Source organism: Lytechinus variegatus, chromosome 4, assembly GCF_018143015.1.
Source record: "Lytechinus variegatus isolate NC3 chromosome 4, Lvar_3.0, whole genome shotgun sequence".
NCBI classification, from domain to species: Eukaryota; Metazoa; Echinodermata; class Echinoidea; order Temnopleuroida; family Toxopneustidae; genus Lytechinus; species Lytechinus variegatus.
Window position 1 is genome coordinate 26,498,064 of NC_054743.1, and position 9,084 is coordinate 26,507,147.

The window sequence follows — 9,084 nt, forward strand, 5'->3', positions numbered from 1 at the left end:
GACTGATCAAAGTTGTTAGTTGATCTTGAACTGTTACTATTTTCTTTCCAACAAATATGCTTTTTACTCCAGTAAAGAATGAAAAGTTCTATTCTCGGGAATCTCGGCTATGTCAAGCCTTTTTACCACTTTCTAAACTAGGCCCTTGGCCATCCACTATACTCCTGTTTCTCTATTCTGAGCTTAAACACTCAAATAATCTAACTTTCAGCTTAAATTCAACAAAGTCTCCACTCAACGGGTTAATTTTCCAACCCGGCCTATCCACCCCAAGGACAAATGTATGCCGTGTATTACGCTTGTGTTACTGAGCATTGATCCGGTTGCAAAATACTGTAGTGTTATGAACACTCGCAAGCATGCAGGCAATGCACAATTCCTTCTTGTTGGATGCTCGATATGGGGAGCAAGTCTGTTGATGATATGAACGTATCCCTGTCTGGAAAATCTATACAACTTCAGCATCTCGCTGTCGTCATAGATATCCAAGGGATGCATTCGATCTCTTTCTTGATCCCGTCTCAATTTGACTAAATACAAGACAAAAGGAAAATAGCAGAACATGTTGAGTTAAATTTCAAAATAATGCCTCCAAAATGGAAACTTATTATGTAAAAATTTGCAACAATCTGGTTCTATATACAAATGAATTATCTATATTTCATAACTACGGATATAAATCTATATCTAGGCTCAAATCAAGTACATGTAATTTCTCGAATATAATATTCAATAATCCCAGCAATGGATAATTACTCATCCAGAAAAAATAATGAATTTTATTAACAAATTGCACTGTGCAAACCAGGGTCTTCCCTTAGATGACGCATCTTTGGTAAATTACGTAATAAGCATCATTATACGTCCAAAAGACAATCGCATAAATGGAAATCTTGAATTCTTCACAGTATGCTCAATTCTCTCGTCAGAAGTTCCTTGTGTGAATGTGTTAGACAAATCATACACTTATGGTTGGACTTCTACATAGCTGGAATTGGATTATGGAAACCTTTGTTTTTTATACACTTTCTTTGTCTGGTAATATTTTGTGCCTTTTTGTTTGCCCAATTTCCATCAACAGGATAGTACCACTTTTCTTTAATATGTGACAACACGAAAGTCATAAGGCTGTATTTTGAAGCGATGACAAAATGCAATTTTGCAAGATTTGCAAGTTATGGCCTTTTCAGGCAAACACATGACAAAGAAACTTATTGTCATTATGGAACACTTACATGTATGTATAGACTCCATGTTAAGGAGAGCTTGAGGCTCTTTCTGCATTGTTTTGTCCCCTATATGCTCTGTAGCTGTTGTTTTTACCACCTGTCTTTACCACCAGTAACATTGTTTCCTTCTTTCAGTGGAGTGTTGTAAACCCGTTCCAACCTTTTTTCTTGATAAAAGATAGATGGGTTTCAAGGACTAATGCCTTTGCAGCCACAGCCAAAGAGTGTTTACATAGTTTATCATGCCTGTACCTACATAGAAGGACACCTCAAGTACTCCATTCTTGGAATGATAACTAGCCACTTCGATCTTGGTTGATCCGTTGCTATTCAGAGAAGCTTTCTGCTGTATAACATGAGGCAATTATGCAAGATTTGCAAGTTTTGGCCTTTTCAGGCAAAAACATGACAAAAAAACTTATTGTTATGGAACACTTGTGTGTAGACTCCATGTTCAGGAGAGCTTGAGGCTCTTTCTGCATTCTTTTGTCCCCTATATGCTCTGTAGCTGCTGTTTCTACCACCTCTCTTTTCTGCAGTAACGTTGTTCACGTTTCCTTTTGTCAGTAGAATGAGTAAACCCGTTCCAACCTTTTTTCTTGATTAAAGATAGATGGGTTTCAAGGACTGATGCCTTTGCAGCCACAGCCAAAGAGTGTTTTCCTCCACAAACTTCTTTAGAAATGATTTCTTCTACTCCTTTTATATAGTTGCTTTTCCAGATGACTGAGAAACATGTTTGAATACTAGGAATACATCTTAAATTTTTATCGGTGTTCTGGATCAACACTATTAGAAGACTGATCAAAGTTGTGAGTTGATCTTGAACCGTTACTATTTTCTTTCCAACAAATATGCTTTTTACTCCAGTAAAGAATGAAAAGTTCTATTCTCGGGAATCTCAGCTATGTCAAGCCTTTTTACCACTTTCTAAACTAGGCCCTTGGCCATCCACTATACTCCTGTTTCTCTATTCTGAGCTTAAACACTCAAATAATCTAACTTTCAGCTTAAATTCAACAAAGTCTCCACTCAACGGGTTAATTTTCCAACCCGGCCTATCCACCCCATGGACAAATGTATGCCGTGTATTATGCTTGTGTTACTGAGCATTGATCCGGTTGCAAAATACTGTAGTGTTATGAACACTCGCAAGCATGCAGGCAATGCACAATTCCTTCCAGTTGGATGCCAAAGAGTGTTTACATAGTTTATCATGCCTGTACCTACATAGACGGACACCTCAAGTACTCCATTCTTGGAATGATAACTAGCCACTTCGATCTTGGTTGATCCGTTGGTATTCAGAGAAGCTTTCTGCTGTATAACATGAGGCAATTATGCAAGATTTGCAAGTTTTGGCATTTTCAGGCAAAAACATGACAAAAAACTTATTGTTGTTATGGAACACTTGTGTATAGACTCCATGTTCAGGAGAGCTTGAGGCTCTTTCTGCATTCTTTTGTCCCCTATATTCTCTGTAGCTGCTGTTTCTACCACCTGTCTTTTCTGCAGTAACGTTGTTCACTTTTCCTTTTGTCAGTAGAATGAGTAAACCTGTTCCAACCTTTTTTCTTGATAAAAGATAGATGGGTTTCAAGGACTGATGCCTTTGCAGCCACAGCCAAAGAGTGTTTTCCTCCACAAACTTTTAAGAAATTATTTCTTCTACTCCTTTTATATAGTTGCTTTTCCAGATGACCGAGAAACATGTTTGAATACGAGCAATCTTAAATTTTTATGTGTTCTGGATCAAGACTATTAGAAGACTGATCAAAGTTGTTAGTTGATCTTGAACTGTTACTATTTTCTTTCCAACAAATATGCTTTTTACTCCAGTAAATAATGAAAAGTTCTATTCTCGGGAATTCAACGGTATAATTTTCCAACCCGGCCTATCCACCCCAAGGACAAATGTATGCCGTGTATTACGCTTGTGTTACTGAGCATGGATCCAGTTGCAAAATACCGTAGTGTTATGAACACTTGCAAGCTTGCAGGCAAAGCAAAATTCCTTCTTGTTGGATGCTCGATATGGGGAGCAAGTCTGTTGATGATATGAACGTATCCCTGTCTGGAAAATCTATACAACTTCAGCATCTCGCTTTCGTCATAGATATCCAAGGGATGCATTCGATCTCTTTCTTGATCCCGTCTCAATTTGACTAAATACCAGACAGAAGAAAATTGAGCAGAACATGTTGAGTTAAATTTCAAAATAATGCCTCCAAAATGGAAACTTATTATTATGTAAAAATTTGAAACAATCTGGTTTTATATACAGCTGAATTATCTATATCATAACTACGGATATAAATCTATATCTAGGCTCAAATCAAGTACATGTAATTTCTCGAATATAATATTCAATAATCCCAGCAATGGATGATTACTCATCCAGAAAAAATAATGAATTTTATTAACAAATTGCACTGTGCAAACCAGGGTCTTCCCTTAGATGACGCATCTTTGGTAAATTACGTAATAAGCATCATTATACGTCCAAAAGACAATCGCATAAATGGAAATCTTGAATTCTTCACAGTATGCTCAATTCTCTCGTCAGAAGTTCCTTGTGTGAATGTGTTAGACAAATCATACACTTATGGTTGGACTTCTACATAGCTGGAATTGGATTATGGAAACCTTTGTTTTTTATACACTTTCTTTGTCTGGTAATATTTTGTGCCTTTTTGTTTGCCCAATTTCCATCAACAGGATAGTACCACTTTTCTTTAATATGTGACAACACGAAAGTCATAAGGCTGTATTTTGAAGCGATGACAAAATGCAATTTTGCAAGATTTGCAAGTTATGGCCTTTTCAGGCAAAAACATGACAAAGAAACTTATTGTCATTATGGAACACTTACATGTATGTATAGACTCCATGTTAAGGAGAGCTTGAGGCTCTTTCTGCATTGTTTTGTCCCCTATATGCTCTGTAGCTGTTGTTTTTACCACCTGTCTTTACCACCAGTAACATTGTTTCCTTCTTTCAGTGGAGTGTTGTAAACCCGTTCCAACCTTTTTTCTTGATAAAAGATAGATGGGTTTCAAGGACTAATGCCTTTGCAGCCACAGCCAAAGAGTGTTTACATAGTTTATCATGCCTGTACCTACATAGAAGGACACCTCAAGTACTCCATTCTTGGAATGATAACTAGCCACTTCGATCTTGGTTGATCCGTTGCTATTCAGAGAAGCTTTCTGCTGTATAACATGAGGCAATTATGCAAGATTTGCAAGTTTTGGCCTTTTCAGGCAAAAACATGACAAAAAAACTTATTGTTATGGAACACTTGTGTGTAGAATCCATGTTCAGGAGAGCTTGAGGCTCTTTCTGCATTCTTTTGTCCCCTATATGCTCTGTAGCTGCTGTTTCTACCATCTGTCTTTTCTGCAGAAACGTTGTTCACGTTTCCTTTTGTCAGTAGAATGAGTAAACCCGTTCCAACCTTTTTTCTTGATTAAAGATAGATGGGTTTCAGGGACTGATGCCTTTGCAACCACAGCCAAAGAGTGTTTTCCTCCACAAACTTCTTTAGAAATGATTTCTTCTACTCCTTTTATATAGTTGCTTTTCCAGATGACCGAGAAACATGTTTGAATACTAGGAATACATCTTAAATTTTTATTGCTGTTCTGGATCAACACTATTAGAAGACTGATCAAAGTTGTGAGTTGATCTTGAACCGTTACTATTTTCTTTCCAACAAATATGTTTTTTACTCCAGTAAAGAATGAAAAGTTCTATTCTCGGGAATCTCGGCTATGTCAAGCCTTTTTACCACTTTCTAAACTAGGCCCTTGGCCATCCACTATACTCCTGTTTCTCTATTCTGAGCTTAAACACTCAAATAATCTAACTTTCAGCTTAAATTCAACAAAGTCTCCACTCAACGGGTTAATTTTCCAACCCGGCCTATCCACCCCAAGGACAAATGTATGCCGTGTATTACGCTTGTGTTACTGAGCATTGATCCGGTTGCAAAATACCGTAGTGTTATGAACACTCGCAAGCATGCAGGCAATGCACAATTCCTTCCAGTTGGATGCCAAAGAGTGTTTACATAGTTTATCATGCCTGTACCTACATAGACGGACACCTCAAGTACTCCATTCTTGGAATGATAACTAGCCACTTCGATCTTGGTTGATCCGTTGGTATTCAGAGAAGCTTTCTGCTGTATAACATGAGGCAATTATGCAAGATTTGCAAGTTTTGGCATTTTCAGGCAAAAACATGACAAAAAACTTATTGTTGTTATGGAACACTTGTGTATAGACTCCATGTTCAGGAGAGCTTGAGGCTCTTTCTGCATTCTTTTGTCCCCTATATTCTCTGTAGCTGCTGTTTCTACCACCTGTCTTTTCTGCAGTAACGTTGTTCACTTTTCCTTTTGTCAGTAGAATGAGTAAACCTGTTCCAACCTTTTTTCTTGATAAAAGATAGATGGGTTTCAAGGACTGATGCCTTTGCAGCCACAGCCAAAGAGTGTTTTCCTCCACAAACTTTTAAGAAATTATTTCTTCTACTCCTTTTATATAGTTGCTTTTCCAGATGACCGAGAAACATGTTTGAATACGAGCAATCTTAAATTTTTATGTGTTCTGGATCAAGACTATTAGAAGACTGATCAAAGTTGTTAGTTGATCTTGAACTGTTACTATTTTCTTTCCAACAAATATGCTTTTTACTCCAGTAAATAATGAAAAGTTCTATTCTCGGGAATTCAACGGTATAATTTTCCAACCCGGCCTATCCACCCCAAGGACAAATGTATGCCGTGTATTACGCTTGTGTTACTGAGCATGGATCCAGTTGCAAAATACCGTAGTGTTATGAACACTTGCAAGCTTGCAGGCAAAGCGAAATTCCTTCTTGTTGGATGCTTGATATGGGGAGCAAGTCTGTTGATGATATGAACGTATCCCTGTCTGGAAAATCTATACAACTTCAGCATCTCGCTTTCGTCATAGATATCCAAGGGATGCATTCGATCTCTTTCTTGATCCCGTCTCAATTTGACTAAATACCAGACAGAAGAAAATTGAGCAGAACATGTTGAGTTAAATTTCAAAATAATGCCTCCAAAATGGAAACTTATTATTATGTAAAAATTGCAACAATCTGGTTTTATATACAGCTAAATTATCTATATTTCATAACTACGGATATAAATCTATATCTAGGCTCAAATCAAGTACATGTAATTTCTCGAATATAATATTCAATAATCCCAGCAATGGATAATTACTCATCCAGAAAAAATAATGAATTTTTTAACAACAAATTTCACTGTGCAAACCAGGGTCTTCCCTAAGATGACGCATCTTTGGTAAATTACGTAATAAGCATCATTATACGTCCAAAAGACAATCGCATAAATGGAAATCCTGAATTCTTCACAGTATGCTCAATTCTCTCGTCAGAAGTTCCTTGTGTGAATGTGTTAGACAAATCATACACTTATGGTTGGACTTCTACATAGCTGGAATTGGATTATGGAAACCTTTGTTTTTTATACACTTTCTTTGTCTGGTAATATTTTGTGCCTTTTTGTTTGCCCAATTTCCATCAACAGGATAGTACCACTTTTCTTTAATATGTGACAACACGAAAGTCATAAGGCTGTATTTTGAAGCGATGACAAAATGCAATTTTGCAAGATTTGCAAGTTATGGCCTTTTCAGGCAAAAACATGACAAAGAAACTTATTGTCATTATGGAACACTTACATGTATGTATAGACTCCATGTTAAGGAGAGCTTGAGGCTCTTTCTGCATTGTTTTGTCCCCTATATGCTCTGTAGCTGTTGTTTTTACCACCTGTCTTTACCACCAGTAACATTGTTTCCTTCTTTCAGTGGAGTGTTGTAAACCCGTTCCAACCTTTTTTCTTGATAAAAGATAAATGGGTTTCAAGGACTAATGCCTTTGCAGCCACAGCCAAAGAGTGTTTACATAGTTTATCATGCCTGTACCTACATAGGACACCTCAAGTACTCCATTCTTGGAATGATAACTAGCCACTTGGAATGATAACTAGCCACTTCGATCTTGGTTGATCCGTTGCTATTCAGAGAAGCTTTCTGCTGTATAACATGAGGCAATTATGCAAGATTTGCAAGTTTTGGCATTTTCAGGCAAAAACATGACAAAAAAACTTATTGTTATGGAACACTTGTGTGTAGACTCCATGTTCAGGAGAGCTTGAGGCTCTTTCTGCATTCTTTTGTCCCCTATATGCTCTGTAGCTGCTGTTTCTACCACCTCTCTTTTCTGCAGTAACGTTGTTCACGTTTCCTTTTGTCAGTAGAATGAGTAAACCCGTTCCAACCTTTTTTCTTGATAAAAGATAGATGGGTTTCAAGGACTGATGCCTTTGCAGCCACAGCCAAAGAGTGTTTTCCTCCACAAACTTTTAAGAAATGATTTCTTCTGCTCCTTTTATATAGTTGCTTTTCCAGATGACCGAGAAACATGTTTGAATACTAGGAATACATCTTAAATTTTTATGTGTTCTGGATCAACACTATTAGAAGACTGATCAAAGTTGTTAGTTGATCTTGAACTGTTACTATTTTCTTTCCAACAAATATGCTTTTTACTCCAGTAAAGAATGAAAAGTTCTATTCTCGGGAATCTCGGCTATGTCAATCCTTTTTACCACTTTCTAAACTAGGCCCTTGGCCATCCAATATACTCTAGTTTCTCTATTCTGAGCTTAAACACTCAAATAATCTAACTTTCAGCTTAAATTCAACAAAGTCTCCACTCAACAGGTTAATTTTCCAACCCGGCCTATCCACCCCAAGGACAAATGTATGCCGTGTATTACGCTTGTGTTACTGAGCATTGATCCGGTTGCAAAATACAGTAGTGTTATGAACACTCGCAAGCATGCAGGCAATGCTCAATTCCTTCTTGTTGGATGCTCGATATGGGGAGCAAGTCTGTTGATGATATGAACGTATCCCTGTCTGGAAAATCTATACAACTTCAGCATCTCGCTTTCGTCATAGATATCCAAGGGATGCATTCGATCTCTTTCTTGATCCCGTCTCAATTTGACTAAATACCAGACAAAAGGAAATTAGCAGAACATGTTGAGTTAAATTTCAAAATAATGCCTCCAAAATGGAAACTTATGTAAAAATTTGAAATAATCTGGTTTTATATACAGCTGAATTATCTATATTTCATAACTACGGATATAAATCTATATCTAGGCTCAAATCAAGTACATGTAATTTCTCGAATGTAATATTCAATAATCCCAGCAATGGATGATTACTCATCTAGAAAAAATATAAACCAATTTATAAAATTGGCAAAAAAAGTTGACCAACTAAATTGGTATCTTTTGAAGAAAATAGGCCAAAGATTTGGCACATAAAAACTGACCAAATGAATTGGTATCTTTTCATAATATAACTCAATTCTAAAGTTCTCACTTCAATAAACAAGTCTATTTTAAACACTCCTGAAATTATCTAGTTCACTCTGTTCTAACTGCCTGCAGTATTCAATATACCTAGCCCCAGCTCCGTCATCAGACACCCTCATCAACTGGCCTTGTTGCTCTTTCTCCAAAAAATACAGTGAAATACTGTCAATACAAATTCCACCCCACAGGTAATTTCACTCTCTACCTTTCCTAAGCTCTGTTGAAGTCACTCACTTTGTCAGTGCAAATTTTTTACTTTTAACTTATTTCTTTATGACAACTCAGCCGCAAGGCTATACAGCCTCCTGAATGCCACTGTCAAAGAGATAAACTAATAAAAATCACAACCTATGAATGAGAATACTCGACTTACTCCATTCCTATTTCACAATACAAAATGAC